This window comes from Poecilia reticulata, linkage group LG10 (assembly GCF_000633615.1).
Source record: "Poecilia reticulata strain Guanapo linkage group LG10, Guppy_female_1.0+MT, whole genome shotgun sequence".
Taxonomy (NCBI): domain Eukaryota; kingdom Metazoa; phylum Chordata; class Actinopteri; order Cyprinodontiformes; family Poeciliidae; genus Poecilia; species Poecilia reticulata.
Window position 1 is genome coordinate 17,060,556 of NC_024340.1, and position 22,894 is coordinate 17,083,449.

Consider the following 22,894-nt stretch of genomic DNA (forward strand, 5'->3'; position numbering starts at 1 on the left):
GAAATATAAATTAAATGAATTAAATCCTGGTGATTTAATTCAAATCACCAGGATTTGAATTAAAAATGTCCCGGAAATTTTAACGTTGCATTTTTGTGCTTACTTTTTCAGTTCTAAAATATAGTCAAAATATTTTTTAACCTAAAAAATGTCATTGTCATTATTTCTACCTGGTTTATTCATTTATTTTCACTTCAAGTTAAAAATTCACATTGATATTTTTTTGGAATTTGAGATCTAAATTTGACATTCAGTTTGAATTTTGTTTCTTAAATACACACATATTTTGACCCTTACGAGGCTCCATAGGGAAGAATTAATTTGAGTTTCTAAAGTGTTTGAATTTTGTATTTGATAAAGAATTTTTATTTTTTTTGGAGAGGGATAAACAGACATAACAAGTTCAAAGGTCAGAGAGTCTACACATTCAGGATTTGTTTTAAAGATACATGTATTTGATAAACATCTAAACAGAAAATAATTCAAAATGATCACATTTCCAATAGCTGTTTCTCCAGTTTAACTTTTAAAAAAAGAATACAACGTCCTGGTGACGTCATCACGTCACTCCCTCCCGGTGCGCTTTAATCCAGAAATAGCTTTTGTGTGAATATCAAAACCCCAGGATGGATGTGACAGCAGAGGCAGAAACACCGCGTGTGGACCCACGACGAACCGAGCCAGTTTGTGCTGAAATCAAAAAGTACGTAAAGCCTAACAGCCGTTAAAGTTCTGTACTTTTATTTTGGCAACGTTCCATACAAGGTATCCATGGTAACAGAACAACAGCTTAACCGCAATGCAGAAAAAGCGCAACTTAAATTTAGCTTTAGTCAGTAAGAAAACAAGGTAATGGCGATTGAAGTTTAAATATTTTAATTCTGTGATTGTTTAATTAATGATTAATAAAAGGAACTGTATAAATGTAAGGAGCTATGCTTCACGAACGGTGAAAACGAGTGTAATTTTTATTTTTCTTGTTTAGCTCTTACGGTAGTCGATGAAGCACAAGGATGACTTTAACAAATCATTTTACCATCAGCTGCGGCCTTCTCAGAGTTGACTGAATGCTACAAAGTAAGGTACTTTACTGTAGGATTACGTCCCAGATGGTGACGGCTCCTCCATGCACTTTCCTCAGGGTGGATGGATAGGAAGTGGGTCAAGGCTTACAATGGGCCACACTTAAGACTGACTGAATACAACTCATTTTAGCAAAACCAGTTGGTGTAGCTTTTAGCTGGGTCTCAAATGTGTATTAGGAAAATCAACACATATAGGGATGATTTGGGTCCCGCCTTTTCCATCCACTGGGTGACCATGGGTCTGTCAAGTAAGCAATAAGTCAATTAATCACATGATCAATTAAAAGAAACTCAATAATTTTCATTTGCTTGATTTATCGTTTTCTCATTTTACCGAAAACTGGATGATAAAAGTCTCCAGCCTGGTATTTTGTTGTCCTGTTTTTGGAAAGATAATTAACACAGACTTCATAATTCATTTTATTTGTTGTTGTTTCTGTTGTTTTCTTCATTTATTCTGGATATTTCAAATGTCTTCCAGCTCCAGTGTTTAAATGTTTATTAGAATTTAAAGCTTATTGAGCCTCCAGAATGTGTTCTTGCATTATTCTGCCAGTTATATTACTTGAAAATGGCCTCAAAGCAACAACATTATCATTTATCGCAAAAAGTTCTGGAACAATTTATGGTCCAGCTAAATCTGTAATCGTGACAGCCCTGCCTGACCGTCCAATCCTCTGCTCTTCTTTTCAGTCCATTGGGGCCATGCGTGCAAATTTTGACTGGAAATGTGGTGAATGGGGTACGTATTATCTAAATGTAGTTTTTTTTTTGTCTCAGTAAGCCTAAAATGAACATACAGTATGACATCAAACGCACTACATGCTTGTCAGTGCCACCTAAAGACCGTCTACTTGTAGATTATTTTTATTACAGGCAGCCGAGTAATTAAATTAAACTTAATTAGTGATACTGTCTGTTTGTGAGACAATTGACAAATCTCCTGTGCTGACTTGTCCTTTGAGTGGGAACTTGTACGTAATTAAGTATCTCTGTGATGAAGATGTGCAGAGGAGCTATGAATCACATCATGTTAGCTGCCATTGATGAGGCTCAGGGTGAAGCATGGTGAAGCATCAAACGCTCGTTTATAAAAATGAAAGTAAATGGGCACATAAAGGCCAGGTTGATTGTGTGAGTTTTGAATGACTGATGCATGCATAATGAAATCCTGAGCAAATGTAAATCTTTCCATGTATTCACATAATCATCCATCAATCCACTTGTTTTCAGTGGCTGTTTATCCTTGTGCCTATTTACTTTCTGCATTATGTGAGCATAATAAAACAACCCTGGGCGTATTTAAATATTTGTGCCACATTTTTCACATTATAGCTGAAAAGCGTGGTGAACACAAACTGCTTTTCTGTTTGTTTGTTTTTTTTTTTATTCAATGTTGATGAAGTGCCAGACAGCGGATGATATTTTGGTAGCAATATCATACAATATGCGATTAAAAAATATCATTAATTATTAACAGTTTGCAAGCATCTAAATGGATGCTTTTGAAATATGAATTAGCAGTTCATGAATGTTTGGAGGGAGATAGATGAAGCAGGTGGTAATCAATATGCACATCTTCCTGGCACCTAAAGCTAATAAAGATCTGTCAGCAGGAGCCAGACAGTGTGGCGCAGAGCCTGTGTTTAGGGGGGGGATTCTCCACTAATTGTTGATGTGGTTTTGCAATTAGACTTATTGCGCGTGCGGTTTGTGTTAAAGCCATATTGGTGCTACCCGCGAGTGATTTTTCAGACTGTAATGCGGATGCAGCTATCGTACATCATCAAGATGTCATCCGAGTTATAAAGCATCCGATTCACTTCCAAAAAGCGCAACCTTCTGTTGAAACACAGGCAGGAACCAAAGGGAAAGTACTGCGCTAAGAATGTTCTATGAAATGAAGATCGTAATTGTCTGTTTTATGGTTTTTTGCATCATGTACGCTGCCTCAAGCTCCCTGTTTTAGCCTGGCTGTCAGTGCGATCACACCGAAACTGCAGCGGCAGACATTTCACTTTGAAAGGATTATTAATGAAATCTTGGTCTTTACACAGTGTTTCACTCTTACACTGGAAGAAGTTCTCTCTCCCTCCAAGTGACTGTTAGAGCAGCTGAGTGGACTGGGAGAGAGAATAATTGTCACAAGAGCTTTCCAGCTTTAGGAGTCATCTTAAACTGCCGCGGTCACACTTTAAATCCTCTGGGATTATTGTGTGTTTGGTTGAGACATGCACTTGGATTTTTTGGCAAGCATATCACATGAAATCAAAGCTGAACTCCGTTGCTCTTCAAATCCTGGCTGTGGAGACCAAGTGTTATATAACCACTAAGAAATTAAAAAGGTCAAGAAATGTGCTTCAGGCATGGTCATGATTTGAACAACTCGGAAAACAAGGACTAATCAAACAAAAGCTGTGTTTCACTAAAACAGGGCACTGAAGTGATTATAAACTCCGCCATGCGTAACTAATCATTTAAATCTGATTAGTAAAGTGTCTTTGCTAACTAGCAAGTAATTTATTGCCATATTACATACACATGTCAGTTTGTTAGGTATATCTTTGTCAGTATGAGGTTGGATCCCAATGTGTCTTCTGTTTTTTGTGGCAGATCTTAGTTAAACAAGTGAAAATAGTATTTCAATAATCCAGCCGAGCCAAACTCATGGCCTGCGTGCCAAATTTGCTGCCAACTCAGCAACTTTCTTGCTGTATTTAGCAACATTTCAGGCAAAAAAAAATTGGCATTGGCCAAAATCAGAATCGACAGATCACGTTTTTTAAACATCGGTAATCTGCGATCGGCCTAAAAACTGCAATCGGTGCACCCATAAATATATACACAGTTATGCCACAAACATCCAGCGACTTCTTACTCAGAAACACACGTGGGCACACCCATTCAACTGAACGCAGCAAAGTTCTCAAAAGAAAATTTTCATTTTTGTTGCTGGAAATGAACTAAAATATTTTATAGACCAACAAAATCTAAATTAATTGTCCTAAAAAGGTCAATAACCCTAAACATGAAGACAAATGCTATACTAATGTTGGTTTCATCAACAATATTGTTTGTTAAATTTATTGTTGTGGACAAATAATTCACAATAACATTAGTTTTGCATTTTTGATTAGAGAGAAACTGCTTATTTTGACCCCCAACATTGACTAATTTGGACCTTGGTGCAAAACGTTTGGACACCTCTCACCAGTGGAATGAAACTAACATGCCTGTTGTCGGACCATAGCATCATTTAAAGTGTTGCTCATCCTTGAACTGTGATGTACACACCTTCATCTGACCAAACGTGCCAAACTGCGGGCTCTGCCCTCCTCCTATCACCCTGAGACGGCTCTGGAGGGTTGAGAAGTATGACCCATAATGCATCACCTCCTGCCTTTGGCCATCTGGTGCCGAGTACGACCTGAGCGAAGTGACGGTTTGTTATAACCATCACAGCACATGGGTATCAGTCTCTTCTGGCTCTCTAGGAAATTGACTCATTAGCTCAGTGCTGACTGGCTGAGGATGCATTATTCATGTGGTGGGAAGGGCGGGGCTGAGTCTGTCTGCTTGTGTGGTTGAGAGGAGATGTCGCAGGTGGCTGGAGGTCCTCTGGAGAGGTTGATGCGTGATGGACAAGGGAGAAGACGGCCTCTTCACTAAGACATCAGACAGATGTTGGGTCGATTTAGTACATCCAGACACACTTGTGTGAAAAGTTGTGGGTGGCTGAGCATGCAAAAACTTCAGCTGCTGCTTAAAGTCTCAGTTACAGGTGCACTGGATAGATAAGAAAGGAAGTAATATGGAGGAAAAGCTTTTAGAAATGTAACCCATACAAAGTCAAAGTTATCAAGCCCTAGAGAGACTCTTTTTCCTTTAAAGCCTTTCTCTCCTCATCTTTATTCCTCCTCGTTTAAACAAATATTTCCATAGTTTGAGGAATTGTTTTGATCTCTTTCCAAGGGTCAGATTATAAAATCAATACCACTCTCATATTCATTGCTCCAGCCTGATGTGAATTTAAAACCACAAGCTTTGGTCCATCCAAATATAATAACATTTCTGTACTACAACCTCAAAATCTTACATGTTAATTTGTTGTCCTGTTAGCCTAATCTATAAGAGGGGAGCATAAGAAAGATGATGCACTTTGCTAAATGGGGTTATGTGTCAGACCATTTGTTGGCCAGCAGAGGCAAACATTTGTTAAATCAGTAAGTAGGGTCATTGTTATCCGTGTGGTCTTGGACCAGGCAGAAATCTGGATAAATTTCATTGTTTTTGGCAAGGAGTCGCAGGATGATGGGTTGTGCCTGAAGTCTGGTGGAAGCAGTGACGGATGATAATGGGGCACTCTAGTGATTGAATCTGGCATCAAAAACTGAACACAGCGTCATGATCTGAACAATATACACTTTTAAAGCAACAATTCACAAACATTATGTGTTTGGTGTTTTGCCAGTGGGCTTTGGAAATGGTTGAACGTATCAAATATAGCCCCTCTAGTAAAGGTCGGCATAAATAACAGCAACATTTCTGTTTGTCATACAGAAACGTAGCAGAGAACAGAAATAGCAAACAATAAAGGCATTTTTTATTTGCCTTATTTTTCAATGCTTTATCGCAATGGGGTCTTTCAGAGAAAATATTCCATCATTCCTGTTTTGTTTGTTTTAAGATATATTTTAAACTGATGGCCTTTGTTAAACAGTGAGTATGGAGAAAACAGGGGAAGACATGATGCTGCAGCAAGTGGCCAGAGATTAAACCAAGTTAACGACTATAATCTCTGCATCACTTTTCTACATATCTGTCTGATTCTGGAGCATGAGCAGTTTTACATCCAGCTCAACTGGACTGCCACATTTCTTTGGCCTTTTCACACTGCAGCCTGAAGTAACCCAATTCAAATTTTTTGGCAATTCCGATTTTTTTGCCGGGGTCGTTCACACTGCCAGTGAATGCGACCTGTATGCGTTCTGCAGTGTAAACGGGCAAACGACCTGAAAGTGTCCCGCATGCACAGCAGAGGGCGCAATAGCGTCAGCGTTCTGCCAACCGCCATAAAAAGAAGAAGTGCTCAGTGTTTTCATGGTTGTTGTTTTTCTTCCCGCTTGCGCGTATCAGGATACAGAATAGAGAGATTTGTTGAGAATCAGTGATGTTCAGTTCGGATGAATGCGACCTGGACGTTAGGTCGGCTCTTAAGTGTCGACGTTAGGTCGACTCTTAAGACTGACTGAATACAACTCATTTTAGCAAAACCAGTTGGTGTAGCTTTTAGCTGGGTCTCAAATGTGTATTAGGAAAATCAACACATATAGGGATGATTTGGGTCCCGCCTTTTCCATCCACTGGGTGACCATAGGTCTGTCAAGTAAGCAATAAGTCAATTAATCACATGATAAATTAAAAGAAACTCAATAATTTTCATTTGCTTGATTTATCGTTTTCTCATTTTACCGAAAACTGGATGATAAAAGTCTCCAGTCTGGTATTTTGTTATCCTGTTTTTGGAAAGATAATTAACACAGACTTCATAATTCATTTTATTTGTTGTTGTTTCTGTTGTTTTCTTCATTTATTCGGGATATTTCAAATGTCTTCCAGCTCCAGTGTTTAAATGTTCATTAGAATTTAAAGTTTATTGAGCCTCCAGAATGTGTTCTTGCATTATTCTGCCAGTTATATTACTTGAAATATAACTTTTAAAAGGTTTAGCTTTTAAAAGCTAAAAGGTTTAGCTTTTAATTTCTTGAAACATTGGTGTGTGTTGCAATATACTTAATTAAGAGATATTAAAGTACAAAATTGTATATTTTTACTTTCATGTACCAACAGGTTTAAAATAGCAACCAAGTAAAGTTGAGGTTGGGTCTTACTGCTTGACTGGTCATTCTTGTCCAAGTTGTTCAACATGTTCAGCACAGATCAACCAGCTCTGTTCGGTTTATTTTTCCACTGCATGTGGCTCTAAATGGATAATGTTTTTGTTGGTAAATGTTTTTGTGAATCGGTCTGAGATCATCTCACGACTGCAGACTTTTTATTGGCTTGAATCATCAGTTATGAGCATAAACAACATGGATTTACCAACATGTTTCCTTGTTTTTTTTTTAAAACCCACTTGAAAACTGAGCACAATATTTACAACTTTAATGGTGAAAATCTCACTTGTGTGCATGACAACAATCAACAGAGGTACATTAAAACTCAAGTGTGGCTCCACAAAGCCGTCTGTTCTCCTCCGCTGGCCAGAGTTGAGCTTGGTAGCTCAGTCATTTTAATCATTCCCAAAGGATTTTTTAACCCTGCTGTACTCAAAGCCTGTCAAAAATACTCCTAAATGTACATTATTTTCAAAAATGTTACCTACGTAAATGTAAGAAGTTACTACCCAAGTCTGCATTTAAACCATACCGAAATGTCAAAGTAAATTGCATTAATGTATAATTGAAGCTGTATTAACTTGGGATTCATTATCTATTTTCTATGGATCTTGTTTTATCCTTATGGGGTTAAAACCAGTGGCCCAGGGAGGACAGGTGCCTGATAGATATAATTTACTTCTGGATTCAGCCGCATACAAACAGAGCCACAATAATCAGGTCAAAGCACCATAAAGCGAACATCACCCAACCCTAAATCTACTGAGAATGACCTCAGCACTAATGAGCACAGCTTTCAGTCTCTTGGTGTGCAAAGCTGGTGGAGCAGAACTGGAAAAAAAATCACAGTTGTTATTCCTCAAAAGGTGGTTCTGTGTTAAATCAGTGGGATGGATATACATTTGCACAACATTTCTGAAAACCATACATATGTTTCCTCCCATTTTGCAAATATTTACTACCATTTGATTCTATGATGCAAAATATGTGGCTTCAAAGGCACGATAAATGTGATATAAAATATGTTTTTATGAATAACGGTGCAATAGTAAAGAAGTCCACTCTAGGAGAAAAACAACAACAGGCCAGCTGCGAATCAATGCATAAAGCAGAGGATTGATAGTGTTTTTAGGAAACCTTTTTATGTATTTGTGGATGAAATTCACGTGGATTTCTGCAACTCTGCAGGTAACTTCTGATGAAGAGTCGGTCAGCACACGTCTACAGTCCTGACCTGATGCTACAGGCTCACAGAGAAACTCTGCAGGCAGGTTAAAACAACACAGCAGGTTCGTGTCTGCAGTCTCCACAGCTTTACCGAGGGGCCAGCGCTGAAGACTAGCAACCTAGTTTCAAATGAAACGGGAAGAATCTCCTCCCAGAACAACTGCAGAGATACAAACAGCAACATGAAGCCGACACCAGACTCTGGGAAAGTTAAAAATGTTTGGTGTTTATGGGTGCACGCAGAAACAACTGCTTTAAGACGTGAAAGGAAGCCGTATGCGCTTTCTAGCTGTACTGTTAAAATGCTTACATTTATCTGGCGCTTTTTTTTTGTTTTAATGTTGTAAAAGTTATGGCCACAGATTTTCAGAAAACTTACTTTTTTTGCAAACTTACTTATTCCTTCAGTTTTTACGGTGGAAATTAGCTTTGAGGCTACACAGCAATTAAGAGTGAGCAGATATTTGTGAAGTCAAAGTAGATCAAAATTAACCTAATAAAAAAACTTGTTTGCAGTGTTTTATCTCTGCCTCAAGATCATCAGTTAGACTCCATTCAGTAATTTGATCAGGGGACAGTGCCAGTGGAAATTAGAGGTGTTTATTTTGCCCAACGTCATCACACTTCCACCTCTGTACCTCACTGAAAAGACTAAACCAGAAAGAAATTGTTATTGACATGCAGGATAATGGCTTCCCAGTAAAAGATATTGTTGTTGCCAAGTTTACGTACCTATCAGCTGTTAGATTATGAAGAGCTCTGAGGAAAAATTTTCAGTTTTTGGAACGGAAGCATCAATGTGGCCAAGGAAGGAAGACCAGGAAGTTAGACGAAAATATATGAAACTTATTAAATGTTTATCAATTAACTTCTTTTACTTAAATAAATATTTAACACCAACTAAAACATTTGGTGACAAAACTTTAGGCTGCAGTTGTACATTACTTATCAGGATGCATGATGGCGTTGATATTAGCAGGATAGCCTTGCAGCAAGACAGCCTTTGGTTTAAATTCCTGTCTTTGTGGATTTCGCCCGTACATTCATGTTTTTCCCTCAAGTACTACATCTACAATCAACCAAAACCAATGTAGATTCGTTTGATAAAGTTTTAATTTTGGACGGCCAAACTTTCCAGGCTGGCCTTTCTCTTGCCTGCTGACCACTGGACATAGTCCCACTAAGATTTCACAACCCTGCATAGAAAATGGATGAATGGATTTCAAACAACTTTTCTGTGTCTCTTCCTCCTTGCGTGTAGAGAAAATTTCTGCTTTCTTCCAGAAATGCAGAAATCGGCCCGTCACAAGCTGCTGATGAAGCCATAAATCCTCCTGTGGTTTATTCACATTAAAACCATCTGGCTGAAAAGTGCCCTCTGCAAACATTTCATGAAGCTGCATTTCAAAAGTTCACTTGAAATTTGCTCTACAAAAGATGCGTGGAGACAACCGAAATGACGCACGAAACAAGAAAGTAATCGTGTGTGAAAGCTTCAGATGTCCGCCGTAGTCATGGTCAGTTTAGCCATGTCCTCATTCTTTAGCAGGTTTTATGCTCGGGTCTGTCGCCACCGTATAATTGCTAATCAATGTATTGATTGATAAAATTTATATAGTCCCATTACAATTTCAACACTACAGAAATTTTATTTGCTTTTAGAAAGACACCGTAGTGTGACCAATCTACTTTTATTGCGGCAATAAAATGTGCCATTATATATTGAAAGCCACGTCACAACAGAGAAGGTTTAGGGGTTCAGTTTGGGTCTTCAATAGAGTGCGCTGTAAAAATACAACTCTGTTGTGAGTGCAAAGCCAATTAAGATATCCCGACTGTGTGTGTGCGTGCGTGTGCGTGCGTGTGTGTGGGGGTGTGCGTGTGCGTGCGTGTGTGTGGGGGTGGGTGGGAGGATGAGTATTTTACTGTGCATCTGTACAATAATAGTACCCTTGAGGGGGGCTGTCTTAATAACACGACGATGTAATCTCCAGTAGATGCTCCCTGAATTACAATAGCTTTGTGTCTGCTTGTGTGTGCATTCATTTCAACTTTCAAACAAACCGTCGGGAGTGAAAATCTATAAAGCAAACATAAATAACCTCCGAATTAAAAGCAGTTGTCTTTGAAGAGTAATTGCAGCAGCCTAAAACTTTAAATCCAAGACGCGCGGACATGCCGTACCTGCCACTTGTTGACAAACATGTAGGTCTTACTGTATGCCTCACACAGAGTCGCTGCTGGGAGGAGGAGGAGATTTAGCTGATAATCAACAGCTTTGAGATTAGGCTGGATCATTGGCATTGAGTGGATAAGAAGAATTTACTGTATAAGACAAAGCTGTGAGCTTCGGGAATCAGCTGTCAAAGACTTTGTCCAGCAGATGACAAAATCATGCTGAGAGTCATGTTTTCGCCTTATGCAGCCATGGCCAGTCTTTGACATTTGCAGCATCGATTAGGCTCTGAGGGGGGAACTGCATTGTCTAAGTTGACAGGAGCCGAACAAGCAAACAAAAGCTTATACAAAAGCAAAGAAATATATCTGCTTCTCCTCAACATCCCATCCTTCTGCTGAATTGTACCCTTGATTTGTGCCGGCTGGCTCAACTTAGCTCAGGGGCTTTATTAGCTTCTAATAGGTATGTCATTTGAAAGTGACAAATCTGACAGCCATTTTACCCAGGGTGTACGGTGCCGCTCCTGCTGCTGCTTTAATAGAGCCATTGGTCTGTTTCCCGCAGAAAAGACAGAAGGCGCTGGAGGAGCCTTGTCTTTTTGTTGTTTTTTCCTGCTGACTCAATGTGCGCTGCAGCACAAAGCCTTTGTCCCACCATGTGGGGGATTGCAAGGCGTTCTGAACACTGTGCTGTGAGAAGGCAAGGGGTTGATGCTTTAGTTGCAAATCCCAAAAACAGAACCGGGTCCCCCTCCCTCCCTCCTTCTACTGTGTTCTGCCTGCTGGCAATATGACAGAGCTGAACAGAATATGCAAGTTTCTGGTGATGTGCTTTAGAGAACGAGATGATCTGATAAAGGCAGAAAAAAAAATCTCTCTCTATATAGGGGCCTATGGTACAGACTTGAATGATGAAGTTTCTTTGCATCTCCATCTCTCATTGTGATGATGGCGACCTGTATTTGCATATGCATGCATTGCTTCCCTTTTCTTCTCCTTTTTCTTGGAGAGCTTGTGTCTGGAGTTCTCCTGCAATGGGAATAAATAGTGATGTGAGCTGAAAATCTACTGCAAGCCTAAATCTGTCACCGCAGAACATCTATGATTTTTATTCATTCCCACAATTACATTCTGCACATTCAGCTGGTGGCGACTTGTTGAATTATTCCCAGTTCTCTTTGTTGCATTATTATTATTAGCTATATCTTATTCTCCTCAGCTGAAAACTGAAACAATGCATTTTCCCCTCAGGGACCATTAAAGTTTAATCTACACTGAATAAAAAAAAAAATCTACAACTTGAAATTATTCTGCCCTAGTAGTTATAACTCTCTGTTGGACCAACCTATATTTCTACAGAAATAAAATATCCAGAGCCCCTTTACCACATAAAATATAAATATATTCTGCATGAGGTATTTCTTACACTCACTAATTGTCAGATTTATAAACTTCAGTATATTCCACCGCGTTTTCGCTTCTGAAATTCATGTTAGCGTTGCAAACTTTAAGGGGTGTATCTCATAATCTTTTACAACTTTTCCTTTTTTAGCTGTGTTCAAGCCTGTAACTCACAAGAGCTAGATTCATTTTCATGTCTGAAAACAAGAAGTATGTACAAACGTAAAAAAGGAAGAAGAAAAAAAGACAACAAGCCAGTTGATAACGCTGCCAAAAGTTACTAAAAAGTGAAGTTTGGAACATCCAAACTGGACATTTATGTATACTACAATGACCGGGAGGATAGCAGTAAAGACAGTCTCCTACTCCATCAAGAGGTAATAAAGACTTTATATGGCTTTTAGACAGGAGGAGAAATGCAGTTTGAAAGCAGTAGCGTGGAAACCTAAAAAAGGTGAACTCAGACTTAAAGCAATCTTTGGTTTTGATTCGGATCTGACCAACTTTGTTATTTTGGTGCAAATTGATGTTAAATTGTCTAAAACTCAAAGTTCTGCATGTTAATCCCTCCATGTTTTATCAAAAATGAATCTGTAAAAAATGTTTCTGCCTGTTGTGCCACTCAAACTGTTTTAAGGCTGATGGAGATTTTTCTAATATGTTTGTTGCTTAAAGGTATAAGCTAATGCTACATACAGTTTAAGAAGAGAAGTTAAGATCTCATATGCAGACTCTGGTCATAGACTTACCTATCAATAATAATCTATATTTCCATTACAAATGGGTGCAAAACTTTGTAGCCATTTTCTTAATGTCTAAAAACTGAAATATTGCAATTGTATTAGAAAAGCAATTAAAATATGAACGAAGATAAGTTTGTTCACGCGATATGTCTTTAAAAAACATCATCCTCTTACTACTTCCTGTCGTCTTCTTTGTCTTTTCTAGCAGTAGTAACATCCTGTTGTTGATCACATGTCAATGTCAAATTTATTTATATAGCACTTTAGACTCGTGTGACACAAAGAAACTGTTTCCACTGCAGTTTTGAGAAATATATTAATTTTGATAAAGCTGAAAAACCACTTCAAAAAAATATATAAAAAAATTGTATCAAAATTGTATAAAATTTTTTTAGCTTTTTCGAAATTGCTGCATTTCCATTAAGCACATTTATTTTCGTAATTCCAATTTGGGTAGTTATATTGTCAATGGAAACGGAGCTACAGATAAACATACAGGAAAAAGTCAAGTCAGTTTATACGGCACATTTCAGAAACGGTCAATTATTTCACAGACTCCAAGAGGAAAGTGGATTTGTTGCAGCAAGAGGCCACAAAGTCAGTGGTCTGACTGCTGACTCCCTGCTTATTTCTCAGCTTTAGATTTCTCTTTTCTTTAAATCTAAAATCCCAACAGACATAATGCTGCGCTGCAGTGAAACCCAAGCTGGAGGCAGAGATATGAATAACAGACTTTAATGAAAATAAATTCAAAAACTTGCAGGCGGTTAAGAAGGAGGCGATGGCAGAGAGACGGGAACATCCAGCTGAGAGTTACAGAAAGTGAGAAGCTTAAATACGGAGGAGCTTGATTACTAGACGGGTAACAGGCGGTTGATTGGGAACAAGGTGCAAAGTGAAGGAAACTTGTGAACTTGAGGGGAAACTGAGGAGAACATAAACAATTAACCAAGGTGAAACACTAATCTAAGGAAAAGCAAAGATAAACTAAGCTGAAAACAACAGAATGAACTAATAAGCGAGATCTACGTCGAGCACGAGTAAGCAGGAGAATAATCAAAAAAGCAAACACAGAGAAACCCAAACAACGCGGAATCATGACAAATAGCTTTATAATCATGAGCCTAAAGTGAGAAACTGTTTTTGTGGCTGAAACAGCAAACACACTGTTGTTTACTGCAGAGAGGATTTGCAGTAAAAAGGCTCTACATAAGTTTTTACATCACTAATAAGTGGCCACATGACCGTTTGACATATTTCCCTTAATAAAGCAGCTTTTTTTTATGCAAGAAAACAATCTGTTCTCCGTTTACGGTGGTAGGACTCCAGGCATGCGCTGTTACATTATGTCATCATCCATATTTGCATGTTCACATCTTGTCTTCAGAGTGTGACTCATAATATCAATCTTATTTAGGTGCTTGGAAAACAAAATTAAAAGGCAAAGTGTGATTTGTTTGCTTTTCAGCTTCAATTTCTAGACTTTTTCTACCTTTTAAGACGCAATCCCTCAAAGTGTAGAAGGTCTGGGCGAAATGCTGCTTTGCCAAATACTCTGAAACAGTGTGTCCTCACACTGCTTTGCTCAGTGTTGTCTGTCCACTATGGCGCAGTGGAGTACATCTGCAATGCAGGGGGGCTCGACAGTCTGCCCTCTATTTCACATGTCATTGCCTAATACCTTTCCTTTTACTCTTACTCTAAGCATCTGTCAGCGAGGTTTACCACATGGAGGCAGCCATGTGTCCGAATGGTGGAACTGATTATTCCGAGCCTCTTCTGCCATTTCTCTTTTTCCAGCCAGCTTTGTTCCTTTTCTTACAAACTGCAGCCTTTTTTTTTTTTTCCTGACAAGTGAAAAACAACAAAGTGTTGCTCATCGAAGTATACTGACTCTCATTTTACAGCCTGTGAGACCCGGTTTGCTTTTGTTACACTTCGAATGACCTGGAAAGAAATGACTTCAGCAATATAACTACAAATATACAATAAAGCTGCACATAAACTAAATAAACAAAAAAAAAACACTTTGGCTGTATACTTCCAACATTGCTGGTAAAAGCAAGAGAATATGCAGCAGCATGCATATGTGTTTGTGTACATTTGAGATCTGTCTGCGCCTGTTCCTGACACACTTTATTCCCATCTCCCCTATGAATCCTCCATCTCTCATTGCTGCCACCCAGCTCCTGTCCCTATTGGTGACGGATCCACATTAGAATTCATCCCTCATCATCCTGTCGAGTTATGACCCAGTAATAGTCAGCCCCTGTGGCCTCTGCAAATGAACAATAAAACCACAGCCTTGCAACAGACCTGAGCAAAAAAATAAAAAATAAAAGAGGGAGCCAGGTGCCAAATCCTGACTGCTATCCACTCGTAATGCCACAAATTCCTGTCAAGTGCAGTAAATACATGGCAGATATGGCCATGCAGCGGCTTCTTAACCTCTGTGGCTTTCAGAGAAAATATCACATCTAAATAACATTTAGTTTTGAGTCTAATTCAGTACATTTTCTACACTGTTGGTGCACAACGTTTATTTTAAAGGAGCACTATTATGTGTTTTCTAGCCACACAGTGCTATTTTATAGCATAATCAAGTAACAGTGTTAACTTCAGTTGTTGTACAAAAGGTTGTAAATATCAAATGTCGCTTAAAAGAAATGTTACTTCCTGATTTAACACCTCCGTCTCCTTAAAAACTCCCGCTCTTTCTTAATCTCTGCCTTCAGGAAGTTATCTAAACCTCTGTTAATCTTTTAACAAGGTTTTTACCAGTGTTGCACTGAGTATTTCCATGAAATGTCTGCTAATTGCTGCTGGCTAGTCTGAAGGAGCTGAGTGGGGAGTTCACAGGGGAGGAGCTGCGTCTCGAAGACGGGGCTAGGTTCACCCAGGAGTTTTGCCATAGAGACTAAAGGATTTCTTAAATATGAAAGAATCAAGGCAATACTCCAGTTTTTTTTTTGATGAGGGAATAACTTGGAAGTACAGCTCAAAAAAGTCGACTTTACATATCGCTGCCCCTTTAAAACGTATGATGTGGCACAGCTATCTGGGCTTTAGCTCCACTGTTTTTGCATTATTGAGTCATTATTTCTTTGATCTACAGGGAGCCAGTGTAGGGACATAACTAGGCTGATGTGCTCCATCTTCCTGTTTTTAGTCAGAACGCCAGCAGCAGCGTTCAGGATCAGCTGCTTCTGGAGGATAGATTTTGTTTTTTAGGCAGACCTGTTAAGTCACTGTTGCAGTAATCAAAGCGGCTAAAGATAAACGCATGGATGAGTTTCTCTAGATCTTGCTGAGACATTAGTCCTCTAATCCCGGAAATGTTCTTCAGGTGGAAAAAGGCCGACTTTGTAACTGTCTTTATGTGGCTCTGAAGGTTCAGATCTGATCTGAACCTTTGGATATTGTAATGTAGAGCTGAATATCATCTGCATTGTTATGGCAGCTTATTTCCTGTTATAACCTGAGCCAGTGGGAGCATATAGATATTAAATAAGAGGGGGGATACAATCAATACAAAAACACGACCTGGGTGTGTTATCTAAACAGTGACCCAAAGACAGATTTTTACATTTATCCCAGGTTAAATCACAGCAGCTTATGAGAGGCAGCGTGTGTGCGACTCCCGCAGTAAGTGGCAGGGGCAGTGGCCCTGTCCGAGCTTGTTTGCAGTGGTTAGTGGGTTTTTTCCACGGAAAAGCTGGATTATGATTAACTTGGCCAAGATGCCGCCACATGGGGAGTTGTTTGAAAGGCGAGAGGGAGGTTGTTGTGGTGTAGAAACCAGCCCAATTGCCAGCCACCTGGGGACTTTGCAGGGATCAATACAGGCGGAGTGACAGCGATGCACTTGATTAAAAGTGACTGCTACATCTGGCAGGCCCAGCCATTACTTTCCCACTCAGAGTCCCTGGGGGTGAAAGAGCATGAAGTGACAGGCCTCAGTCAGCCCTCCATTACCACCTTTCTGTTGCTCCTCAGGTAGCAGCAGGCTAAAGCAGAAATAGGCTGACGGCCACACCAGGGGGACATGAGACAGGAGAGAAAATGTTCTGCATGTCTGTTTGCCTTTGTGACGAGAGATTTGTCAGTCTCTGGGTTTTGAATCCTCACGTGAAAGATAGTAGGCGAATTTATTATGCAGTGCAACATGTAGGTCACATCTGAAAATGAGGAGGAAAAGACAAATGGATGGAGGCTTTGGGGAAAGTTAAAGACAAAAGAAAAGGAAAAAGATTTTAAAGCAAATATGTGGCACATTTAGAAAACTTACGTAATAAACTCAAGATTTTGCATTGTTAATCGTCAACGCATCATTCGGTGACCTTGAACAGTGAAGCTATTATTATGATTAGCTTGGCTCTCGGTCTAAACATGCAAGACCTTTATTTTGAAGTAAAACAGGAAGTGGATATTGATTTGTCCTCTGTTAATGGAGTCAGCTATGAAGAGCCAATGTTGGGTTCGCCATTTTAGACACTTCTAAAAAACTGCAAAGACTTAAACATTCGAACTGTGCCGGTGTTGCCCATGTTGTTATTGGCTGTTTTCCACATGAAGTATCAAGGTTTGTCCCTGAAGAACAGATGCCACATCTCGTTTTCTCTCCCGGATAGAGCGCCGCCAAGTAATGTCAGGATGAGATGTGCACAAAAACAGCACAGAGTTCTCAAGAAAATGTAGACCTCAACAAGTCTGGTTCACTTTTGGGAGCAATGTTTAGATGTCTGAAGGTGAGACATTAATTTAGGTATAAACACAATGGGAATGTCCAGCCAAGGTGCATTTTCTTATTTTGAATATTTTAGATTTGCTCCATGAAAAAAGCTGCACATAACACAACCCTGAATTGTCCACTGTGTTGTTTTACATTCTGACTGTATCGTTACTTCACACTCATTTACATACAAACCAATCTTACACTGATTCTAAATAGGATCACTTCTGACACACGCTGAAGTCTTGGTATCAAAAGGTGGAGGAAATTAGAAAAACTCTGTATTTGATGCGGTTAATCTCTCTGCCAGAATACATAAAGCCCATTTGCTACAGAGCAGCATGAGCCCCATTGACACGCACACACTGCTTTTAATAGAGCAATAATGGACAGGCCACAAGTCGCCACTGAAGGCTTTGACGACAGCTGGAGCTCATGTGGTGCTAAACATCTAAATCTGGAGGAGGCGATGGGACCTGCATCTGCATTTCTGAGGGCTGCTCACGTCTAAACTTTTTGGCTTGTGGAGGATACAAAGTGGTTGACAAGACTGAAGAATTTAAAGGTTTAAAAGAGTATATCAATAAAAAGTGGCGGGGATTTGTCAGCAGTAGACTCGGTTCTTAAAAAAAAATACCTTGATGGATGGCATGTGGTGTTCATGGACTGCATGATTGATTCTGATGCCTGCAGCATTATCCCCAAGGATGTATCTAAGGAAAAATAAACTGAATCTTCTACGTGAAAATGCCTACTGTTAAAGTTTTGGCACAACAAACTCCAATTTGATGTGATGCACAGTCTAAATCCAAACTGTGTTTTATAAATCATTCCTGCCTTTATCAATCTTGCAAAGTTTCGTTAGTATCTAGTCGCTGATTGATGGCTAAATATATCGAATGAGTAAACAAAAAAGGTGAACATAAACAAAAGAGTAGCACTAACATGTAATTAAATATCAGTGCAGCCCAAATTTATCAAAAAACTCTTAGAAAAATGTACCTGAAAAATGTCATTTTCAATATATTACAAACGTGCGTAATTATAAGATATATTCATTTTAATTGAAACTGAACTTTAGAGCATCAAGAATTAACTTATTAGGATTCATAAAATTAAATGTTCATTATGAAATTCACTTTTGTAGACTCAAAATGTAGTTTTCTTTTTCTGTATTTTCATAATATTCTGGACATTTGAGTGTCTTACCATCTTCATTCCATCCTATCAAGGCTGCTGAAAATACATTTATCCTTTTTTAACACTCCATGTTGATGCTTTTACATGTTTATGGTCACCATCTTGTAGTGAACTGGAAACATTGATCTAATTTACATTCAGGCAACAGACCACACACTCATGATGTGGCTGTTTAAGTCTGACATGCAAAATATCCCCTGCTGACTGTGGGGGCGCGCTGAGTAAACACACTTGTGCTTGGGATTTGTCCTGTAAGATTATAAACCGTGGACGGACTCTCCATCCATCTGTCCACTCTGTTTACACTGACATGGTTTTTTTCCTGAAACCATAATTTTAAGGTTCCTGATCAGATTTCTCCTAAACCAAATTTGTTAATCTTAGCTGAGCAACAATGCAAAGAGCAAATTAATCTTTGGTTTGGTAATTGACCAAATAGTCTGGCCATCAACATCAATCCAGTTTCGCTTGTATCATAATTTGCTGGACCTAGGAATGGCTCAGTTATAAACATGTTTTAGAAAATTACACTCGAAAAGCTGTGAAATTTCCATCATATTGTTCTTACAGGTTAAAGTCCAGCGTGATCAGTTTGCTTAGACTGAGTGAATAGTAACAGAGTTACTATTTACCCACAGCAACAGGTGTGGGAGTCGAGTTTATTGCATTGAACACTTGACAGAGAAACTAAAGGAGCACCAGCCGACTCTTAAGTTTTAAATACAGTTAGCAAAAAGGAATCCAAAGTTTCCTTAAATAATGGAAACATCACAGTTGCAAGATTGTTTTTTTTTCCAACAGTGGGATATTGACAAAGTTTAGCGCACATTTATAATGAAAGGCAGCTAATGATGGTTTTAAGGAAGCTTACAGCTTCATTTGCAGCTGCAAATCATGAACAAAGATGGCGGTCTGCAATCTGGTAAAGAGTTAAACTGCTAGCTTAGTTCTTTCAAAAGTCAGACAACCAATGAGGTTTTATTATTTCAAACGAAAGTAATCATACTTACTGGCTTCCATCTGTTTTTATCCTGTAAATAACAACGTCACGGTTGTTTCCCACTAACATCCACCCTTCAAGAACTTAATTTGGCCAAAGCGGTTATTTTTCCCCTGTGAGCCGCCTGCCCTCCATGCAGCTCGTTTCAAGGCTTCAGTGTGTGTGCGTGCCTCCTAAGCCCCCCAGTCCTGCTCAATCTCGGGCACATAATACTCTTTAAAGCAAGCAGGACAACCTGCAGACTCAGCTGTGGTGGGTCATCAAAATGATTCAAAGGGAGCAATCCCATTTAGCCCTAAACTCAAAGCAGGTGTTTCTGAGACCCACTTTCAAACAGCCCCCTTCGTCGCCAATCTGTTCCAATCAAAGAACCCAAAGGAACATGCATATCTGTGTTTCTCAAGTTCACCTGTAACGCAGATTGACTGTCAAAATAAGAACAGTATGAAATTAAAGTATAAACAAGGAAAGCAAGAGGTCCATATTTTTGTACCACAGTAATTTTAACATGTTTGAAAAGGAGTTGGAATAAGTAAAAAAACCTATGAACCCATATTCTGTTTTCAGACGAACCTTCGTTATTAAACCCAATAGGTAAATCTTGACATAGCTTAATTAATTTCCCATTTTATCTTTTTTTTTTTTTTTTCAAACACACATATTTCTAAATACAGCTCTGGAAAAACGTAAGAACCACTGAAAACCTCCTGGTTATTCCACCAGAACCCTTTAAACATTAAAACATTAGTATTGTTGTTTTTAAATGAAGTTCAACTTGTTTTCTTTGCATTATTTGGGCTCTGAAAGCTCTTTTTCGTTGACCATTTCTTATTTTCTGCAAATAAATACAAAATTTTTGCTTGGGATTTTAGAGACGTGTTGTCAGTAGTACATAGAATAAAATAACAAAGTTAATTTTACTCAGACAAAAACTGTACCTATGCAAAGTAAAATGAAAGAAACTGATCAGTGGTCTCTTACTTTACCACACATGCTCATATGCATTTACTTGAGTTTACATATTTGTGCTTTCTCTCACCCATATTTCAGTATCTGGTGAAAATGGCCTCCTCATATTTCCTTTTGAATCGCTTTGAATTCGAACCTGTTCCATAATTTCACGCGATCAAATGAACGTCGTTTTGTGTTCGAGAACCTCGCATTAAACGCGCGGAGCATCAGATTTTAATTTTCAGAGAAAGACGAGAAGGAATTAATCATTATATCTCTGAGTGAGTCTTTGCGCTACCTGTAGGTGTGCATTATCTCTCCCATGAGTCCCTTTTGCATTCAATCACGTTGGCATTAATTAACGCCAGCCTGATGAATGTAGCTCTCGGCTGAGCGCTGGTACTCGGGCGGCGCTGAATGAACTGCCCATGTTACCTGTGGCTTAGCGTCTGCTCCTTTGTGAGCGTGTCGCACAGTATCAAGCTCATCAGCCACTCGTAATGAGAATGACTACGCTGAAACCTGTGCTCTCCTCATCAGCAGTAGTACTTTCTATGTACACATGTGGCAGCAATTATACTTTTAAAGCAGGTAATGGCTTTGAGTTTGTGGCGAGCGGCGCAGAGTTTTGTCTGCTGCCGATGTTTTGTGTGGGTGTTGCTCTTTTGTTCTTTCCCTCAATAGAGTTGTATTAACTCAGAAAGCACCTTGTCATTAGGGTGCATGATACGCTCCTTTCATTGGGAGTTGAAAAGCAGCTACATCTCTCTGTCTTTTTTTTGTTCAGTCTATCACAATAAACATATGGACTGTGGGGAAATGTCACATTTGTAACACCAATTTATATTCATTAAAAGCAAAGATTTTCCTTAGTGATGAAATGTAAGAAAATTATACGCCTGACGTATTGTCACCATGGGGCTTTGTAGAACTTTCAAAATGAAATCATACCAGCAGCAGTACTCATTTTAATTTAATATGCCTGTAATAGATTTAACCAGACTTTTTGCCCTAAAGTGAGCCGATTTGGATCCCTTAGGGACAGGATCCCTGTATACCAGACCTTAAATTTAGAGGATGCGACTTTGCTCTTGGCTAAGCCTGAATTTATATGCAGAGATGTAAATAAAAATAGAGGAATTAAAGGAGACTTAAAATATTTCAAGTGTTATTTGTGTATATTACCTGTTTCATGAAAGGTAGACTAAGCCAAAACCCACAAAATACAAATAAAAATGTAAATGTGTTCATTTTGTAAGATTAGAATGTATCTGTTAAATAAATAGGTAAATGACCTGTTACTTTATTTAGTGTTTTAATTATTAACACACACATAATAAGTGTAAATAAATTATTCAATATTTCAGAATTTAAATATTTCAATATTCCATGTTTTCTTTTTATAATGTTTTTTATTAAATAATATAAAGTGTCTGTGTTGCTTCTCAAATTGATTCCAGCATCTGATTGGTTACCCTGTACAGAAAGCCAACTTTAAATCAATCATCTTTAACAAAAGCAGCGTTTGCTTCACACACTGAATCTTTGTTATACATAAATTATATGTGTAACAAAACACATTTTGCATTTATTTGACGTGGATGATTACCAATCCCAGACACTGCTGTATTTAAGATGATTTTAAGTTTTATAAAAGTCAAGCAATCAGATGTTTAGGTTTATTTGACTCATCATAATGGGAATTTATTAAAATAAATAACAAATCTATTTATGTAAAACTTTATACAAATAATCAGATAAAAACATTTGTTTCGTTGGGTTGCCGCACTTCTGACTTTTGTACATTTATCGTTTTATGTATCAATGCGTAAAAATGTTGTATTGGATGCTTCATATAGCTTAATGAATCTTTGCTGGTTTTTGTTTCATGTTGGAACATTAATACATTCCAATTTCATTCTCTAATTGAGGTAAAATAAGTTTCACAAGTAAAAACACAAAGCAGCATTTTAAGCCAGGAAACAATTAAACGTAGCTTTCCCATGTGCGTAGCCCCCAGGAGCTGCTGGCAGGAGCTCAAAATTCATCACTTTTCTTCAAACTGCTAGTAAACAAAATGCCAAAAACAGGATGATTCCAGATACTTGTGTGCTTTAAAGTAATGGGATTCAGTAAATCTTCAACGGAGGTCTTTGGAGATGATATTGGTTGCTATGAAACTGATGTCACATTGTTTTTATTTTTGTAAAAAAACCCACAAGAGATATTGTACATAGTTGGGAAATGAAGCACAATGTGCAAAACGTCAAGTTGTGTCACATCTGTGAAGCAGGTGTGTGCCTCCATTTGTATACTCTGTAAATATTGGGATGAACAGTATTTAATTAACTGCTGAATGTTCAATGTTCTACACTTTAGTGACGTAATTATTAGCTGTATTTATCAGAATCTAGGGTCAGACTTGAAATAATGAGCACATCAGGGGGATTAGAATCACTGCAGACAGAGCGTCTGCATGG

At 38.5% G+C, this 22,894-nt stretch overlaps 1 long non-coding RNA gene across 12 annotated transcripts in view; it reads left to right on the forward strand.

Annotated features, from left to right (window-relative positions):
• Nucleotides 1-371: 371 nt before the first annotated feature.
• Nucleotides 372-22,894, forward strand: part of LOC103471534 (uncharacterized) — a 95,432-nt gene continuing 72,909 nt past the window's right edge. For 3 of the 12 annotated variants that reach the window (XR_001776962.1, XR_534663.2, XR_001776963.1), the window contains exons 1-3: nt 382-703; nt 1,779-1,827; nt 8,171-8,271. This is a non-coding gene — a long non-coding RNA (uncharacterized LOC103471534). Of the gene's footprint in view, nt 704-754; nt 850-985; nt 1,083-1,778; nt 1,828-8,170; nt 8,272-22,894 lie in introns of those variants that run through there. The other 9 variants (XR_534665.2, XR_534664.2, XR_534669.2 and 6 more) reach the window with 7 other exon arrangements.